Source organism: Rattus norvegicus, chromosome 12 (assembly GCF_036323735.1).
Source record: "Rattus norvegicus strain BN/NHsdMcwi chromosome 12, GRCr8, whole genome shotgun sequence".
Taxonomy (NCBI): Eukaryota; Metazoa; Chordata; class Mammalia; order Rodentia; family Muridae; genus Rattus; species Rattus norvegicus.
In genome coordinates, this window is record NC_086030.1 from 35,189,974 (window position 1) to 35,207,672 (window position 17,699).

Genomic DNA, 17,699 nt, shown 5'->3' on the forward strand with positions numbered 1-17,699 from the left:
CTTCCCTCAGAAGGCATATGTCTAGGGTTCCTAAGCAAAGAGGCTTTGTAAAGATGGTTTTGCTAAAACATGGGAAGTTTGTGTGCATGCATACCGAAGAAGCAGGAAAAGGCTCCAAGCCTCCTCGAGGACAGAAGTAGTAAGCGTCTGAAGGCAGATGGGCTGAGAGGAAAACACTAGTGTGTCTTCCTTCAGGTGAGCCTAACGCTCCTCCAAAACTAAGCTCTCACTGTCTCATTTAAAAATAGGGCATTTTGGGGGTTGGGGGTTTAGCTCAGTGGTAGAGCGCTTGCCTAGCAAACTAAAGGCCCTGGGTTCGGTCCCCAGCTCTGAAAAAAAAAAAGGGCATTTTACATGAAATATAGGCAACTAATGATTTTTTTTTAAAGGTTACAAGTCTCAGCTGTAGCAATATGGTACATGTATTCGTGGCAGCAGCAACCAGCCATGATGACTTTCGGTTTTTGTTCTCTTTGGATGACATGATGGTTCTGAGTGAGGCAGGGTCTCCTGTTGTAGACATCAGAGAATAGTAACGATTGTTGGTGTAGCCTTCTTTTTTTTTTTTTTTTTTAAATTTGCCAAGCTGTGACTGTTTATTAACTGACCAGATTATAAAAATACCACGGGCAATACCTTAGTTCATCGTCTAATAAGCCTGTTTATCTGGTCTTCCCTGTTGCCAGGATCTCCACCTTCTACAGAGTGAGTTGTCTTTTTCTTCATTCCACCTCGTCGAGAAGATAGTTTGAAGGGCCATAGGAGGTTATTTGCTTCCTTGAAGCGTTTCCCAACTATACAGATCTCATGAATTAGATCCTCCATGCAGATAATGCCAAATTTACCAAGAGATCGAGCAATCAAGGAGTTATCTGTCAAGGCAATGCACTTTTTATTGATTTCGCCATAGCCTCGCTTGTAGATGAGCTCGTTTACTGGCTTTATGTTGGGGTATCCCCATGCAATGTGCGGTTCCACAATCCTCAGCACGGAAACTGAAGCTTTGTTGAGCTTAACAAAGGTGCCATTGAGGATCTGCTGAAGACAGCAGTTACAACACCTTGCACACCTTTGGGCTAACTTCATTGGTGCCTCGGATCCTGGTGACAAAGGCTAATTCTGGTTCTGCAGGCGCATAGAAGTTCCCAGCATGCCTTGCAATCCTAGCCATGTGAATCTCAGTCCAATCCTTCTGCCTGCACTCCTTGTGAGAGTGCTTTGCCTTCTCCTAGATGAGCTTCCTCCTTGCCTTTCGCAATGTCTTCAGGGCAAACTTCTTCCTCAGGTGCTTCACTTTCAGCTCTGTGAATTTCCTTCGCTTTTTCTTAAGGGTTTCTGGCTCAGCAGGAACCTTTTTCTTCTTAAGGGTTGGTGTGGCCTTATTAAGACCTAACCAGCTTCCCCATTTTCCCTATCCTTCCCCTTCAAAGATATCTCAACACCCATAATCAGCAGGAAGAAGTTATAAAGTGTCGTTATCCTGGTTCCCTGGGTTTGGGGGACTGGAGATGGTTATTCTAGGTTATCTTTCTGGGTGATTTAGAAATAATTTGACCAGAGTGGAAATAGCTAGAATTAATTGTGTAGCTACAATCTCATTTGGTAAAAATATTTATAATTGTTACAAAGTTAAAGTTAAAGTTTCTTATTTTGGTACAAAATTTGTTTTGATACTGAGTTAGGATTTTCATTGGCATGAATTTCTTCTACTGATACAAAAATTTAAGAATACAAAGGCTAGACTCAGTCCTTCTAATACTGCCATTACGAACTGATTTTAGATGATTAAGCATATGAGTTAAGGGCCAGACAACAAACTCATGGATCTGAATTAGTTGTAAGATACTTTAATTAGAAATAGCTGAGAGTAGTTAAAGGACAACAGTTCAAATTACTTTACATAGATAGTTTTCAAAAGCATCAGAAATCCACAAAATGCGACACTTAATGTTATTTAATCATTTGTTGTTGAGACATATCTGCTCCTGTCAATACCCCTTTCTTAGATTCAGTGAAGAAACTGAACATCTATACCTCCAGGTGAGGTTGTACATCGTGGCAAGGTAGTAACTGGACAAAAATTGCCTATTCATCTACAGGCAAAAATACTGTCCAGAAAAAGGACACACTATGCACAATAGTTGACTGATAATCTCTGCCAAGACAGGGCGATAAATCCTTCATAATTCTGCATTACAAAGGTTTGTCAGATGATCCTGGACCCAACAGCCACAGACTGATGCTGCAACGTGTTGAGAAACAGGGGATTGTGTAGGCAGGCAGCTATCTTTACAATTTGTTTCAGTTTTGGAAGCTAAGTTAGTCCTTCCTATATTTTCTGGTAAATTTTATGCTGCTCTCAGAATTCTGCCAGTATTGAAGACTAACCATAGTCTCTTAGCCAACCTAAGCTATTTAACATTGAGAGAATAGTTATGTTTGAGTAGATGGTTTTCAGATAGTATACAAGCTAAACCAAGACATTAACAGATGTAGAATTATAAGCCCTTTAAGTTAGTACAGATGATAGAGTGCTTTATTTAATTGACAAAATTAAGGACTGAGTTAGGTGTCTTATACTTTATAAATTACAAAATGGTAATAGTTGTGATCAATTTATATCTGAGAGAAAAGAGTCTTTTAATTGGACAAAAGGGGGGATGTTGTGGATTACTGTCTGTTTTTTCTGCCCCCTCAAAAGGGGTGCCTTACTCAGATGAGGTCAGGTAAAATCTTAGTCAGAAAGGCTCGAGTCTGGGATTGGGCAGTGGAAAGAGGGTGCTGAGCTAAAAGTTTTAGAGAGAGAGAGAGAGAGAGAGAGAGAGAGAGAGAGAGAGAGAGAGAGAAAGAGAGAAAGAGAGAGAGAGAAGCCAGAGATGGGAGAGACAAGATAGAACCTGAGGGAGACTGATGAGCCAGACCCATGGTCCTAGAAGCCATAAGTAACTGGGGATTTCTTAGATAGATGGTTGAATAATTTAGGGCACATCTGTCCAATCTAGGTGTGTAGCTTATATCTATATTAATTGAGTTTTCAGTTCTTTGTGTGGGCATTTTGGGGGTTGAGGATTTACTGTTACAAATGTGGCTGGTAAATTGCAAGCCTCTGGAGTTTTTATGGGGTTAGGGGATCAGAGTGAGTGGCAACCAGTTTCTAAAGGCTTGCCATAGGGAGTGGATGGCTTGGGAAGTGTGAGGCAGTTCAGCAGCAGCTAAAAGCAGGGGAACTAGGGCACAGAGATGCTTGGGCTCCCCATGGGGGTGGGGAGAACACCATTGCCAGTGCCTAGCTGATCATAGCATGGGTGGTTCTTTTATAATTACATGCAATAGTCTCTAATGGTCCTGTAAGCAATTTGAGTAAAAGTGTTCCCCATAAGCTCATATATTTGAATGCTTAGTTATATGGCACTACTTGAGAAGGATTAGGAGGCGTGGCCTTATTGGAATAAGTGTGGCCTTTTTGGAGGAAGTTCGTCACTGGGGTTGAGTTTTGAAGTTTCAAAAGCCCAAGTCAAACCCAGTGCATTTTCTTCCTGCTTCCCAAAAACCTAGATGAAGAACTCTCCAGATCCAGATGTAGAACTCTCACCTCTTTCTCCAGCAACGTGTCTGCCTGTGTGCCACCACACTCCCTGCCATGATGACAGTGAACCAAACCTCTGAAGCTGTAATCCAGGCCTAATTAAATGCTTCCTTTTGTAAGAGTTGCCTTGGTCATGGTTCTCTTCACAGCTATTGAGTAGTGACAAAGATACTTGGGTTGTAGTTCTGTGAACTCAGACCCTCCTCATTTCCACACCCTCTCCCCTAACTCCTCACAATGGCTACTCCTTTACTCCTTTACACTCCTTTACCACAGACACACGGGGGCAGGGCTGTGCCTAGCTGTCTTCTGATTTCCACAGGAATGATCCAATAGAGGACTTGGCGGCAGATAATCAAGGAATTTGTGGAAGAATACATGTCATTTTTCCCATAGGAACTTTGGCTTAGTTCCCTCCCCATATATGCTTCATTAAACTATGGCTGCCCCAGGGAAGGGGGTAAATATGTGTGGAAGTGGGGCTGGGGATTTAGCTCAGTGGTAGAGCGCTTACCTAGGAAGCGCAAGGCCCTGGGTTCGGTCCCCAGCTCTGAAAAAAGAACCAAAAAAAAAAATATGTGTGGAAGTGAGTTAAGGTGAGTAGATCTACTTAGGATACATGTTTGATCATCGGAAAAATCAAGGCCTGCCACACATAAACAAGTCTGAGATGCCTGTTGAAATGTCTTTGTACCTCTCAGCAGGAGGGTTATCAAGAAAGAGACGATAAACCAGTAAGCACCCCTGAAAATAGCAACATAACTCAACCTGGGGTCCCCCAAACAGCTGGGATTAAAATTGAAAGGAATTATTTTGTCTGCTGTTAAGAGTATAAAAGTAGGACACACGATAGGAGATCAATTTTAAATCATCCGAGAGTTCGGGAAGGATTTTTTCCTGGGGCTCTTTTGAAAAGAGGACTAATGTATACTTCTGCCATGGCCTTTTAATAAAGAAATCATGCATTATGCAAACATTAACATTTAAACCAATTATAAACAATTGTAGCCAACTCTTTGAAGAATATAGAATTGAGTTATGGTTTCTTTTATGAATATGATTCCTTTACTAAAATAAAACCAAGAGAGTCATGTCCTGTGCATCAGCTTAAGCTGCTGGAAGAAAACCCATTTCCTGTATTTATCCTTTTGAATGAGAGAGCATTATCAAAGAATTTTACGTGAAAATTATGAACTCTTTGTCAGTGAATGTGGGAGATATGTGTTCATCTGTCATCAGGGCACAAAGGGAATCACACCATCCCCAGCTCACTTCTGGACCCCTTATTCACATACACACAAGTGTATGTGTATTTGTACACACATGTGCACATGCACCTGCACATACACACATGTGCACATACATGCACATACACACGTACAGCTGCACTCATACACCTGCAAACATATGCACCTGTACTCACACATGCACACACACTTATACCTGAACACTCATATATGGACAAGCAGCTGACCACACACATGCACACATACACATTCTCCTGCTCACACATATGCATGTACATGCACCTGCACACACAGTCACCTGACGCCTGCACACAACATGCAAACACACATATCTCTGTACACACATGTACCTGCACACACACATTCATATACACATTTATCTGCGTACATACACAAAGATTTTTATTCCACTGATTTGAGTTCAAGGAAAACAGTTTACAGTCTGGAAAAGGTAAATTAGAGAATAAAAGCTTTGGAAGTAAGAAACTTAGGAAACCAACACGTGCATAATTGAGTATGACTCTCACAAATGCCCTTTCTAACTTCCAGGTTTTTCCCCAATTGCAGTTTGACATTTTAATTGTGATTCTTCATAGCTTATGGCAAAGGCAAACAACATCCATATTTATAATGCAAATCATTTGCATACACCATGTTTACTGTTCTCCCTCTGTGACACACTCGTCATAGAAACTAATCTTAACAGCTGTGCATGACATTCTGTAAAGAACCCAGTAAATGTGCCTTTCTTATGACTAATGAAAGAGTCTCTCTCTCTCTCTGTCTTTTTTTTTCCTGGAAGAAATGAAAGCCTTTTAGAAAAATATTTCACTTTTTTTATGCTGAGATGGTTGTTCTATAAATGTCATCTTTCTTTTTCCATTTTTCAACAACTAAACTAAGTTTTATAACGGGGGAGAAAAAAAAGAAAACAGAGAAGGCATGCCTACACTTTTTGTTCCCAGGTAATGGAAAATTCACATCAGTGTGGGATAAATGACCTGGGTCTGTGGTTCTGCCCTGGGGATGCCATCATTCTTGCTGCTCTTGATGTGTGGCTTTCCATTAGTGATGAGCCGTCTTGTCTGCAAAAAAGAGAGAGACACGTGGAATCAGTCCTGTCTGTTTTCTGCAGGCTCAATAGCAAAGTGTGTTTCCCCCATCCTCCTAGGCCTCTGGCAAACTTCTTTTCACTATTCTGTGGGTAGAACAACTGCTCCAGAAAATTCACATGTGTCGCATGTTAAATAACCACAGCCATAGGTATTACCTGCTTGCAGTATGTAAAAACCTATATAGCATGCTGCAACTTTATTCTCAGGCACTAAAACATAGTCAGGTGTAGTAGTGACTTTTGTCACTTTTGGGACAAGATGCCTGACAGGATCAACGTATGTAAGCAAGACTTTATTTTGGCTCAGAGTCCAAGGGGCCAGTCCGTCATGGCAGGGAGGCATGGTGGCAGGAGGTGAGGCAGCTGGCCACATCACATCTGCTCAGAAAATACATAGAAATGGATTCTGGCACTCGACTCATTATTTTTTTTTCTTCACTCTAGGACCTTAGCCCATGGGATGGGTGCTACCCATATCCAGGATGCATCTGCCCTCCTCAGTAAACATCTCTCGAAAGCTTCTGCAGACACACCTAGAGATGTGACTTCCAGGTGACTCTAAATTCCAGCAAACGGGCTAGGTCAGTGGTTCTCAACCTGTGGGTCGAGACCCCCCCCGGGGGTCACATGTCAGATATCCTGCCTATCAGATATTTACATTACAACTCATAACGGTCGCAAAATTACAGTTCCGAAGTAGCAACAGAAGTAATTTTATGGTTGAGGATCACCACAGGCACGAGGAATTACCATTAAAGGGTGGCAGCGTTAGGAAGGTTGAAAATCCCTGAGCTGTGTTAACCATCGCACTAGGAGGGGGGCGGAGCAACACAGATATCAGGTCCAGGCCGTGCTTTCCACTAGAACTTCAGAAGGATGTGGCTCACAGCTTAGAAAAAAATAATCATTTTATTTTATGTATATAGTTGGGTTTTGCCTGTGTGTGTCTTTGCGCCACACATGTGCCTGGTGTCAGAGCCCTTGGAACTAGAGCTATAGTTTTGAGCAGTCATGTGGATTCTGGGAAGTGAATCTGGGTCCACTGTAAGAGCAGCCAGTGCTCTTAACCTCTGAGCCATCTCTTTAGCCCCATGACTTAGGTTTTTGTTTTGTTTTGTTTAAATCTGACTCTCATTTTTTTCTGCATTTAGCCAACAAAAGGATGCTTTATCAGTCACAATAAACTGTGTGTATCTCTGATACCCAGGTTTCAGGAGCCAAAGTTCAGGCATGAGGGCCTTTTTTTCTCACAGTATTTTGTTTTAGCATTATAAGGTAGGTAAGATAATTTATAAACTTTTGCCTTAAAAAATATGACTGGCTGGTTTTTGCTTGGTGTATTCAATGCTTAAAAGTTCAACACAGACCTACTAGGGTTTATCTTGGCTCATAGTTTGAGGGTTCATGGTCTGTTATCATGGGGAAGGCAAGATGGGAAGAGTGACTCTAGCTATGGCAGGAGGAGCATGAAGTAGCTGGCTGCATTGCACCCACAGTGCTTTGTGCAGAGCACACAGACATGCAGACACACACACACCCACACACACAGACACACACACACACACATAGACACACAGAGACACACACAGGCACACACACAAACAAAGGCACACACACATATAGACACAGATACACACATAAATACATACACACAGATACATACACAGACATACACATAAACACATATACACAGACATACACAGACACACATATGAAGACCAACACAGACACATGCACACACATAAGCACACACAGACACATACATACACATACAGACACACACACATAGACACACAGACACACACAAGACACACACACAAGCACATACACACAGACATACACAGACACACAGATATATACATAGACACACACACACACACACACACACACACACACACACACAAAACCATTGCAGAGTACCAGACATTCACCACTGGGTCCATCCAGAGGCCTTTCCAACACTGGCCTCATAGTCTGACATAGCATCCACAGTAATGTGCTGGTTCATTTTTGACAACTTGATGCAAGTTAGGGTCATTGAAATCTCAACTGGGAAAATGCCTCCATCAGTTTGTCTTGTGTGTCATGCATTCTTGATTAGTGATTGGTGTAGGAAGACCCAGCCCACAGAGAGCAGTATCATCTGTGGGATGTTGGTATTGGGGTATGAAAGCAGGCTGTGATGGTTGGTATATACTCAGCCTAGGGAGTGGCACTAGTAGAAGGTGTGACCCTGTTGGAATAGGCATGGCTTTGTTAGAATAAGTGTGTCACTGTGTGTGTGGGATTTAAGACCCTCATCCTAGCTGCCTGAAAGCCAATATTCTGCTAGCAGCCTTCAGATGAAGATGTAGAACTCTCAGCTCTTCCTGCACCATGCCTGCCTGGATGCTGCCATGCTCCTGTGTTGATGATAATGGACTGGACCTCTGAACCTGTAAGCCAGCCCCAATTAAATGTTGTCCTTTATAAGAGTTGCCTTGGTCATGGTGTCTGTTCACAGCAGTAAACCCTAACTAAGACATAGGCTGAGCAAGCCACGAGGAGCAAGTCAGTAAACCTGGTCTTCCATGGATCCTGCTTCTGCTCCTGCCTGAATTCCTGTCCCGATTTCCTTCAGTGACAGGCTGTGATGGGACATGTAAGCCAAACAAACCCTTTCCTCCTCAAGTTGCTTTTGGTTGTGGTGTTTATCACATCAGTAGAAATTAAACTCCAAGGACAACCTCCAAGCACAAATGTCTTGCTTGCTTCACGTTGAGGTAAATGTGAGAAATATTAAGACATGGTCTGTATCACATGGATACTGGGCTGGAGAGATGTTTCAGCAGCAGAGAGTACTTGCTGCTCTTGAAGAGACGCCCTCTTCTGGCCTCCTCAGGCACTGCACTCATGAACTCAAACACACAGAGATGCACACATGTACACATTACTTAAAATAAAATAATCTTTTTTAAAAGGTTGTGGGAGAGGTAGGTCCAGAGACAATGGGGTGGATTTAAGAGATGGATTAGGAGAAAGAATAAGGTAAGGCAGTCCTGTGACTAAGCACAGTAGAGGCCAAGATTCCAATACTGTGAGTGGGTTGGGTGGGCATAGTGGCTATGTGCCTTAGAGGTCCTGTGGTTTTCCAAAATGGATCCTTGCTCAATCCTGACCCACGGATGAAGGTCTGTGTGGATCATCACTCGTGTATTTTTTTTCCCTCAGTGCTCCGTGTTAGGTATCTATGGCTGCATCTGTTTCTTTCAAAACTTAGATGAGGTGGGATCTCTGCTATGGAGTCTTTAGGACTCCTATGCACAGTGATACCTTCTCTGGTACAGCATGCATTCAGATGGTAGCCCTGAATACATTTATTTTCACGTACACATCTGGAAGCCAGTTGATAACAACCAAGACTCAGAACCATTTCCCGTTATCTCTAGGATCATCTGAAGAAGTCTGAAGCTCCAATATGGAGCTCTGAAAGTCAGATGTCTTTGGTTAACTGTCTTACTCAGGGTTACTATTGCTGTGATGAAACACCATGACCAAAATCAACTTTGGGGAAGAAAGGGTTTTATTTGGCTTACACTTTCAAATTACTGTCCAACATTAAGGAAGTCAGGGTAAGAACCTTGAGGCAGGAGCTGATGCAGAGGTCATAGAAGGGTGCTGCTTATTGGCTTGCTCCTAATGGCTTGCTCAGCCTTCTTCCTTATAGAACCCAGGACCAACAGCCCAAGGACGACACCCCCCAGAATGAACTGGGCCATCTCCATAGGTCACTAGTTAAGAAGCTACCCTCCAGGCTTGCCTATAGTCTGATCTTATGAAGGCATTTTTTTCCCAATTAAGGCTCCCTCTTCTCAATTACTCTAGTCTATGTCAAATTGACATAACCAGCACAGGAACCAAGCAGGTCCTCCACACAGCTGAGCTGCAGAAAGCCAATGACAAATGAGGTTACCTTACGTTTGCAAACCAAACTTATCAGTTATGCCTTCCCAACCCTTTTGAGTGGCATGGGCAGCAGCTGATACGTTAAAGATGCCTGATGGGAACCCTTGAGGCCATGATTCTGTTCTCTATACTTAGGGTAAGTGTGAATTTTCCCGTAATTGGATGTTTTTAAATGTGTGATATAGCTGGGGATGTGGCTCAGTTGTAGAGTGGTTACACAGTAGACATCCAGTCCCTGCACTATATAGGCCCTATGTGTTGACACAGGTCCATCACCTCAGCACTTCTGAGTTGGAGGCAGAAAGATCAGAAATTCAAGGTCATCTTGGGATATGGAGGGAGTTCCAAGTCAGCCTGGGCTATGTGAGACCCTGTTTCAAAACAGTAAAATAAGAAATCTGCATTAAAGAAACCTCATCAGGCATCCAGGCCACACCATAATGGACAGACATAAGCTGTAGCCAACATCAGGGACTCTCACATTTATCCTGCAACTAAGAGTTTAGTGACTGAGGAGGTGGGGAAACTCACTCCGAGGTTTTAGGCAATCCAGGTATCTTCTTTTGGGTTCCAGTAAGACTCTGTCTATTTCTCCTTTGTTTTGAGTTTTTCTCCTTACCAGTACTTTGGACTGTGCATGAGAGTCTGTCAGGGTAGAGGCGTGAGAGAGACTTAAGGCCGGGAAAATCTGACCAAGCTCTGTTCAGTCACTGGTATCTATGGCCTGTAGCTGCTCTCTGGGTTCACTAGTCTGCGAAATGGGAAATTTACAGAGGGTGTAATGACCAAAGAGGACCGAGTTTCTCAATTTGGCTCAGACACTGTGATCCGGAAGCCACCATGGTGACAGGTGCCATTTACCCAGAACTCGCCTGAGTTCCAGGCTCAGGGAAAAGCCACCAGAGGTGGTACTAGCTGACGTGCAAGAGAGAAGTTGGAAATTTGGGTTATTGTTTTATGAATATAAGTAACAATGTTCATCCTCAAGTGATGTTTCTTGAGCACACAGGGATCCCAAGGCTAGGATTGAACACTGCTTCCAATCTTGCAGAAGGATTCTTCCAGCTTGTCTCTGCCCAGGTCTTCATGGTTCACAGAGGGAGCAGGCAAGCGATTCATCTTAAACCTGGTTGTGACCTCCATGCTTGCTGAGGGCAGAGGACCAACACTCCTTTAGTGCACAGCTCAAGAGAAAGAATTGCTTGTGCCTTTGGCCTAGCAAACTTTGGACTCCTGGGATCCTGGCCTGCCAGAATCGTGGTGCTCAACCATCCTAACATTGCAACCCTTTAATATAGTTCTTCATGTTGTGGAGAACCCCCTACTATAAAATTACTTTGGTTGCTATCTTATAACTGTAATTTTGCTACTGTTATGAATTGTGGTGTGAATATCTGTGTCTTCTGATGGTCTTACACAACCTCCATGAAAGGCTCTTGTGATGACCACAGAGAGGTCATGACCCACAGATTGAGAACTGCTGTGTTAGAATGGGTAGCAGTAAGTCTCTGGGTCAAGAGTAGAACTGGCCTCAGCCTTTCAGCCTCAGTCCTGAGCTTAGGGAGCTATGGTTGGTGCTGGAAAAACTTACAGAGACAGAACCTTCAAACACACAGTGACATTAGTCATCACCAGGCCTGGATGTATTGTAGCTTACAAATATTGGATGAACTTTTCATTATATTTTCACAGGCAACTTCTGGGATTTTTCTGGCTTTTCCTTTAGGCCCTATGTTTGTGGACCAGTAGAAATGTATTTCTCTCTGCACACAAACATCACCCGATCTGATCAAGAAAGCTAATGGTTTAGATGAGGGTGGTTTATAGACATTTAAAAACAAACAAGAAAGCCTCTCATAGAATTTGTTTGCACACCTGCAAAGAAATGCCACTCAGACACACGGCTCACCGAGAGAGGAAGCGCTCTGCATTTCTTTGAACTAAAATACCTTTTATCTTTGGAGTTCAGTTGAAGGAATAAACAGAACAAGAAAGTGTCAAAAATGGAGCTTGCAGATCTCATTAGATGGAAAATTAGCAGAGACGACTCCATCAAATGACTGTCCTTCAGAACAGAGAGGAAAACAAGAGAGAGCTTTAAACCTCTTTAATGTATGAAATTAACTTGGCTATAGTTTCGCTCAGATATTTACAGTCCTGTGTTTTTGCATGTTTCTTCTCCGAGGCGTTAACAAGCTTCTACTAATGGTGATTTGTGAGTAAGCTGCTGACCCATGAAAAAGCCAGTGTAGCTATTCTGGCTTCCCCAAGGTAGTGCTCTGGCTGATGACTCTTGTCTTCTGCACACACCACAGTTTCGACTGTTAATCGGGGCAGACCCATTCGAGTGAAATTGGGAGCAGGGGAGGTTCCTGAAGGTCTTTGTCCAAGGAGATGGTGTAGCACAGAGTGAGCCTGCTGCCTCTAAAGTCTGCACTGTTTCTGCACTGAGCTCAGGAGACTACTTTGCATAGACCTAAGGGTTGAGAGCTTGCTTCTCTGTTGCTACGATAAAACACTATCCAAAACTGATTTAAGGAAGAAAGGGTTTAGCTGGCTTGCAGTGTGAAGTCTGTCGTGAAGAAGTGTCAGGACAGGGACCCGAGGTGAGAATCTGGAGGCAGAAACCAAAGCAGAGGCCATGGATGAATGCTGCTTATGGCTTGCTCCATTGGTTTTCTTCATAACCCAGGATATCTTCTCAGGAGTAGCACCTCCCACAGTGGTCTGGTCCCTCCTCTGTTAATCAGCAATCAAGAAAAAGCCCCACGGACAGGACATGTCCACGGACCAATCCAATGGTAGAGGCTGTTCCTCTCATGATACTTCTTCTTCCCAGGTTGTACCAGGTTGACAAAAACGAATCAGCCTGTCTCAAAGTGTGTCCTTCGCTGTTCTCCTGACTGTCTCTACCCATAAAGCCCAAGCACTGTTTTTAAAAACAGCCTCTCCATGTAGCCCTCACTGGTCTGGAATTCTCTATGTAGACAAGTCTGACTTCAAACTCATCAATATGTGCCCACCTTCTGAGCATGGGGATTGGAGGCATTTGAATTGGGGAATTCCCTCTCCCCAAGAGGGCCTGCCTTTCCTTAACTGCTAAAATGAAGTACATGGAGGACACCGTGCTGGAAGTGCCATGGCCCATGCTACGAAGATTCCTAGGAGCACTAGCCTATAGGAATTGTTATAGGCTGTCAAATCAGCCTCATGGAGGGTTTTCTCTGACAAAGGAGCAGCTTCAGCCAACAGGTTCATATTCAGGAGTGGACTCAGTTTTCCCTGGAGACCTTGGGCCTGGGCAACTTATACACAGACTAATTTTAAAGATGCCTCCAGTCACGTCCTGCAATTGTAGGAGCAAAGGACATAGTACTTCCATACTTCTCTCAAGGGTAAGCGTGACATTTTGTAAGACAGAGAGCAGGGTAGAAAATGAAGCCATCAAACCTGGGTAGGTCCCGAGGGACCGCTTCCTGCCAAGGATCCCGCCTACTGCATGATGAGACAGCGGAAGTGAGGTGAGAGGGGACCAAGGCACAAAGTGAGGCTTCATGTTTTATGACCTTTTCCTGCTAAGGCTGAGATGAATGAGAAATGACACCTGCCTTTTCCACATGACATCTGGGGGTGTGGGTCATCCATTTCCAATCTTCACCCCCTTGCTACTCAAGGATTAGCCTTGACCTCCACCCGCAACCCTGTGAACAATGAAAACAACACTGCAAGCTGCCTCACCCTCTTTTCACAGTCAGCATTATCAAACAGACATTAATTGTGTGAGGGCTATTCTTGGTTGTCACCTTGACTACATGTGCAATTAGCTAAAACCTAAGTGGTTGGGTACACCTGTGAGGTGTTTTTTTTTTGTTTTTTTTTTATCAAGCAAATAATTTGAAGTGTAAGACCCACCTCCCATCTAGATCTTCTGAGGTGTGACGGTCCACCTTCAATCTTGGTCACACCTTCCTCTAGCAGCCCATATAAAGAATGCAGAAGAAGGAATTGCTTGCTCTTTGCCTGCTTGCCCTCACTCTCGCTGACGACTTCATTCCTTCACTGGTGTGAGAGCCTACTTCTTCTGAGTCCCGATGTGTAGTACTCAAAATGAGCTGAGACATCTGGCCTTGTGGCCTGAACAACTGGAATTTTGGACCTTCCATTGGTAGACAGGCATTGTTGGACTAACTGGACCACAGCCTGTAATCCAGTCTCATAAAGTCCCCCACATCTATCTATCTATCTATCTATCTATCTATCTATCTATCTATCTATCTATCATTCATTCTGTCCCTCTAGAGAACCCTTAGCAGTGCACAGTATGTCCCCTAACCAAGTGATTGTAAAGTGAGTGTTTGATTGTGGTTGTGTGTGTCTGTACGCTCATTTGTGTGCTTCTTACATTGTGTACATCGAAGTCAAAGGACAACTTGCAGGAGTGAGTCCTCTCCTTCTATCACACAGGGCCTGAGTATTGATCTCAGGTCATCAGTCTTTTTTTTTTTTTGTTAACCCACTGATTAATTTTGCCATCCTTCATTTATTTAGAATTTCAACATTTTAATAAAAGTGCCAGGGAAAGCTTCATAAATGAAATTATTTTCATTTTTTTGATGACATGTTCACATATTTGGATTAGTATATTTCATAATTTGCCCCCTTCCCTGCCTCCCCTCACAGTCCCCATTTCCCTTTTCTGGTCCCCTTCCTCCCTCCCAATAATCTCTCCTTTTACTTTTAGGCACCTCTTTCATTACTGCATTATTTCTTTAGTGAGAACATGGAAATGACTTGGATGTCCACAAATGATGACAGTATCTGCCCACCGCTTATCTCCCCGTGGATTACTTTGAGCTATTAAAAACAAACCCAACAACAACAATGCTGGGGCTATAGATTTGGGTAACCCATGGGTATGACATTTTGTAAGCAGGTGTGGCTCAAACCACATCAGTAATATCTCAGGGAATTTTCTAGAAGGCCATTCATCAAATAGGTAGCTGTGGTTACATCTGAGCGTGGAGACCGGGCTCGGTGCAGTGAGCCGAGAGAAATGAGCTAGCTCAGAAGTATTTTAATTTTTTATAAGGACCAATTTTTACATGTTACTTATATAATTACATTGTTTTAAGGCAGTAAAGCCTCCCCCCCCCCCAATGGTGCTGTCAAAATGACTTCTTTCTTGATCCTTCCTCAATAACAGGATTCCTTGAATCCTGTGTCATTTCCACAGTAAGGGAAAAGAAGGCCACCCTGCCCCACACTCTGGGTGTCCAATCACATCTTGATCTAAGCCTGACTTTTTAGCCTTCCTACCTGGCCACACTAAAGGTACCTACTGGTACCCCTCCCCCTCCCCCTCCCTGTCCCCTCTCCCTCCCTCTCCCAGTCCTGCCGCTCTCCCATCTCAATTGCCTGCCCATCTCCCTCATCCCTGAGCTTATTCAAAACCCCATGATCCCCCAGTTGCCACCAGCTCAGAGTCCTTCACTCCTGCAACTTCAACTGAATATCCCCCACCATTTGTCTGCAATTCTGCCCCATTTTCATGTGGCCTTAAGTCTTATCAAGGAGATAAGAGTACCTAGGCCTGGAGACTAAGAGAGGGACTCCATCTATTCAAGCATGGGGAAGCCCTCACCTATTCTGGGTGCAGATTTTCCAGTGAGCTGTCTTGGGGGGTCCCTGATGCTCCTGTCAGTAACCCCCTCATTCATGTAAGTAATCTAGATAAAACCTTTGGTGCCTCAGGGTAAAGTTTGGCAGAATTGAGCTTTGGGTTATCCTTTGGGGATTATAAGGAGAGGTCTAGACACTCTGTGTTGCAGTTTGTTGCAGTTTCCTCTCCAACCCTAATCGGCCAGTACAAAGAAAACGCAACTCAATTAATATGAAAACAATCTAGCGTCTAGATTGGGCAGATCCACCCTACACTGTCCTATTCCTAGCTCCCAAATCCCTCATCCCTTGCACCTTTTATTTGCCAGGTCTCCAGCTTCTCCTTCTCCTCGCTTCTCCTCTCTCCTCCCCCGACTCCTCCCCCTCCTGACTCCTCCCCTCCTGACTCCTCCCCCTCCTGACTCCTCCCCTCCTGACTCCTCCCCTCTCCTGACTCCTCCCCTCTCCTGACTCCTCCCCTCTCGCTCCCGACTCCTCCCTCTGCCCAAATCTGGAGCTCTTGCCTTTATTTTACAAATTCAGAGAGAACTCCAAGGCAAACCACAACAACTCTGTAGTCCCCTCTCCCTCACACCAGTGTGGGAGTTCCTATAATAATCTGCAGTTCTTTTCTCCAATACAGAAGGCATACGCTGCAAACATTTTCAGCATCAGCTAAATGGCAGCAAGCAGCCGCCGCAGCCAAGAGTACGCAGCTTGATGAGACTCACTTGATATAGTACCTGACAATTTCAGACGCTGTTTCATTCCTCCCCAGACCTTAATCCACAAGCCAGTTCCACTTTCTAACAGATCTTTACAACCTCACCAGTTCCTGGAACATTAAAACAAAAATACACAAAATAACCCCTTTTAACTAAACCCGACTTGCTTGAGGGGGAAGTTTGCAGAACAGTATTTTCCAGATCCACCTGGTAAAAGACTGGAACGGACTTAAATTCATACAGTATCTCAGCTCTGGCTGCTCACCCTGGACACGGCCCATTTTCTCAAGCCAGCAATGCCTTCTAATGCCAAATCTGATTTCCATAGATCTTAAGTCCAGTCACAGAGTATCGCAAAATGCTAACGTTTTAATGGAAGAGGGAAAAAATAGTTCGGTTAGCCCAGATAAAACAAGTGAGCTTAAACCCCAAAGAGAACAGGAACAATATATTTCTATATGTGGTGCTGTCCAGTTATTAAGAAGCAATGGCCATGGGGCACTCTACTATACAGAATGACAAACACCCCAATGGAGGACCAAGGCTGCCTCAGAGAGACAGGGATAGACCACTAGGAAGAGTGTGTTGCTAAAGGGACACGAAAAGCAAGGTGACAGAAGTTGCAGTGGCCAACAGAGCTTTAGTGCACAGCTTTATGAAGTGTCCAGCTTGGCGTGCAGAGGTGCAAGGAGTCTCCTCCAAATAGGAATTGCATCAAGGGGTAGGGGACAGTGTCCACAGCTTACTTTGAGGCGATATGTGACCCAAGGCAAATCAGTCAGGGCAGGAACTCAAAGCAGGAGCTGAAGCAGAGGCCGAGGAGAAGCACTGCTTACTTGCTTATTCCTTGTGGCTTGCTCAGCCAAGTTCTTAGCCCACCCGCGACTACCAGCCCAGGGGTGACACCACCCACAGCGAGCTGAGCCCTGTTATGTCAGATCATCGATCAGGAGAACACCTAGGCGACACAAACTCTAGTTTGTGTCAAATTGAGGAAAACTTACCAGCACAAGGTCCCAGCAAGGGCCTGAGATAAAGTGATTAAGGAGCCAGCTGTGTGAAATTGGCTCTCGTGAGTCCCGACAGAACTCTCTCGTGTTGCAAAATAGCATTAAATTGTCATAGCCCAGTTGTTCCCATGATTGCATAAATACTTCAGCGATGTTTGCCCAAGCTAGTAAAATAAACGTCTTATGTAAAATGTTCCGATTAATAAAAGATGAGCATTATTAATTCAGCTGTCCGCACTCATCTAGATCCTAGCGAATTTACTTCTTTTATTCACACGGAGATTTTTTTTTTTTTTGTTATTTTTGAAGTTTGGGTTTTTCAATGTAATTATGGTCTAGCGCACCGGCAGACAGGTCCTCGGGAGTAATGCCAGTCACGTATATTTCTTCCCCAGTTATGATTCTCAGAAACAT

At 43.9% G+C, this 17,699-nt stretch overlaps 1 pseudogene; it reads right to left on the reverse strand.

The window, feature by feature from the left end:
• Positions 1-553: 553 nt before the first annotated feature.
• Positions 554-14,013, reverse strand: Rpl7-ps7 (ribosomal protein L7, pseudogene 7; annotated as a pseudogene).
• Positions 14,014-17,699: the final 3,686 nt, after the last annotated feature.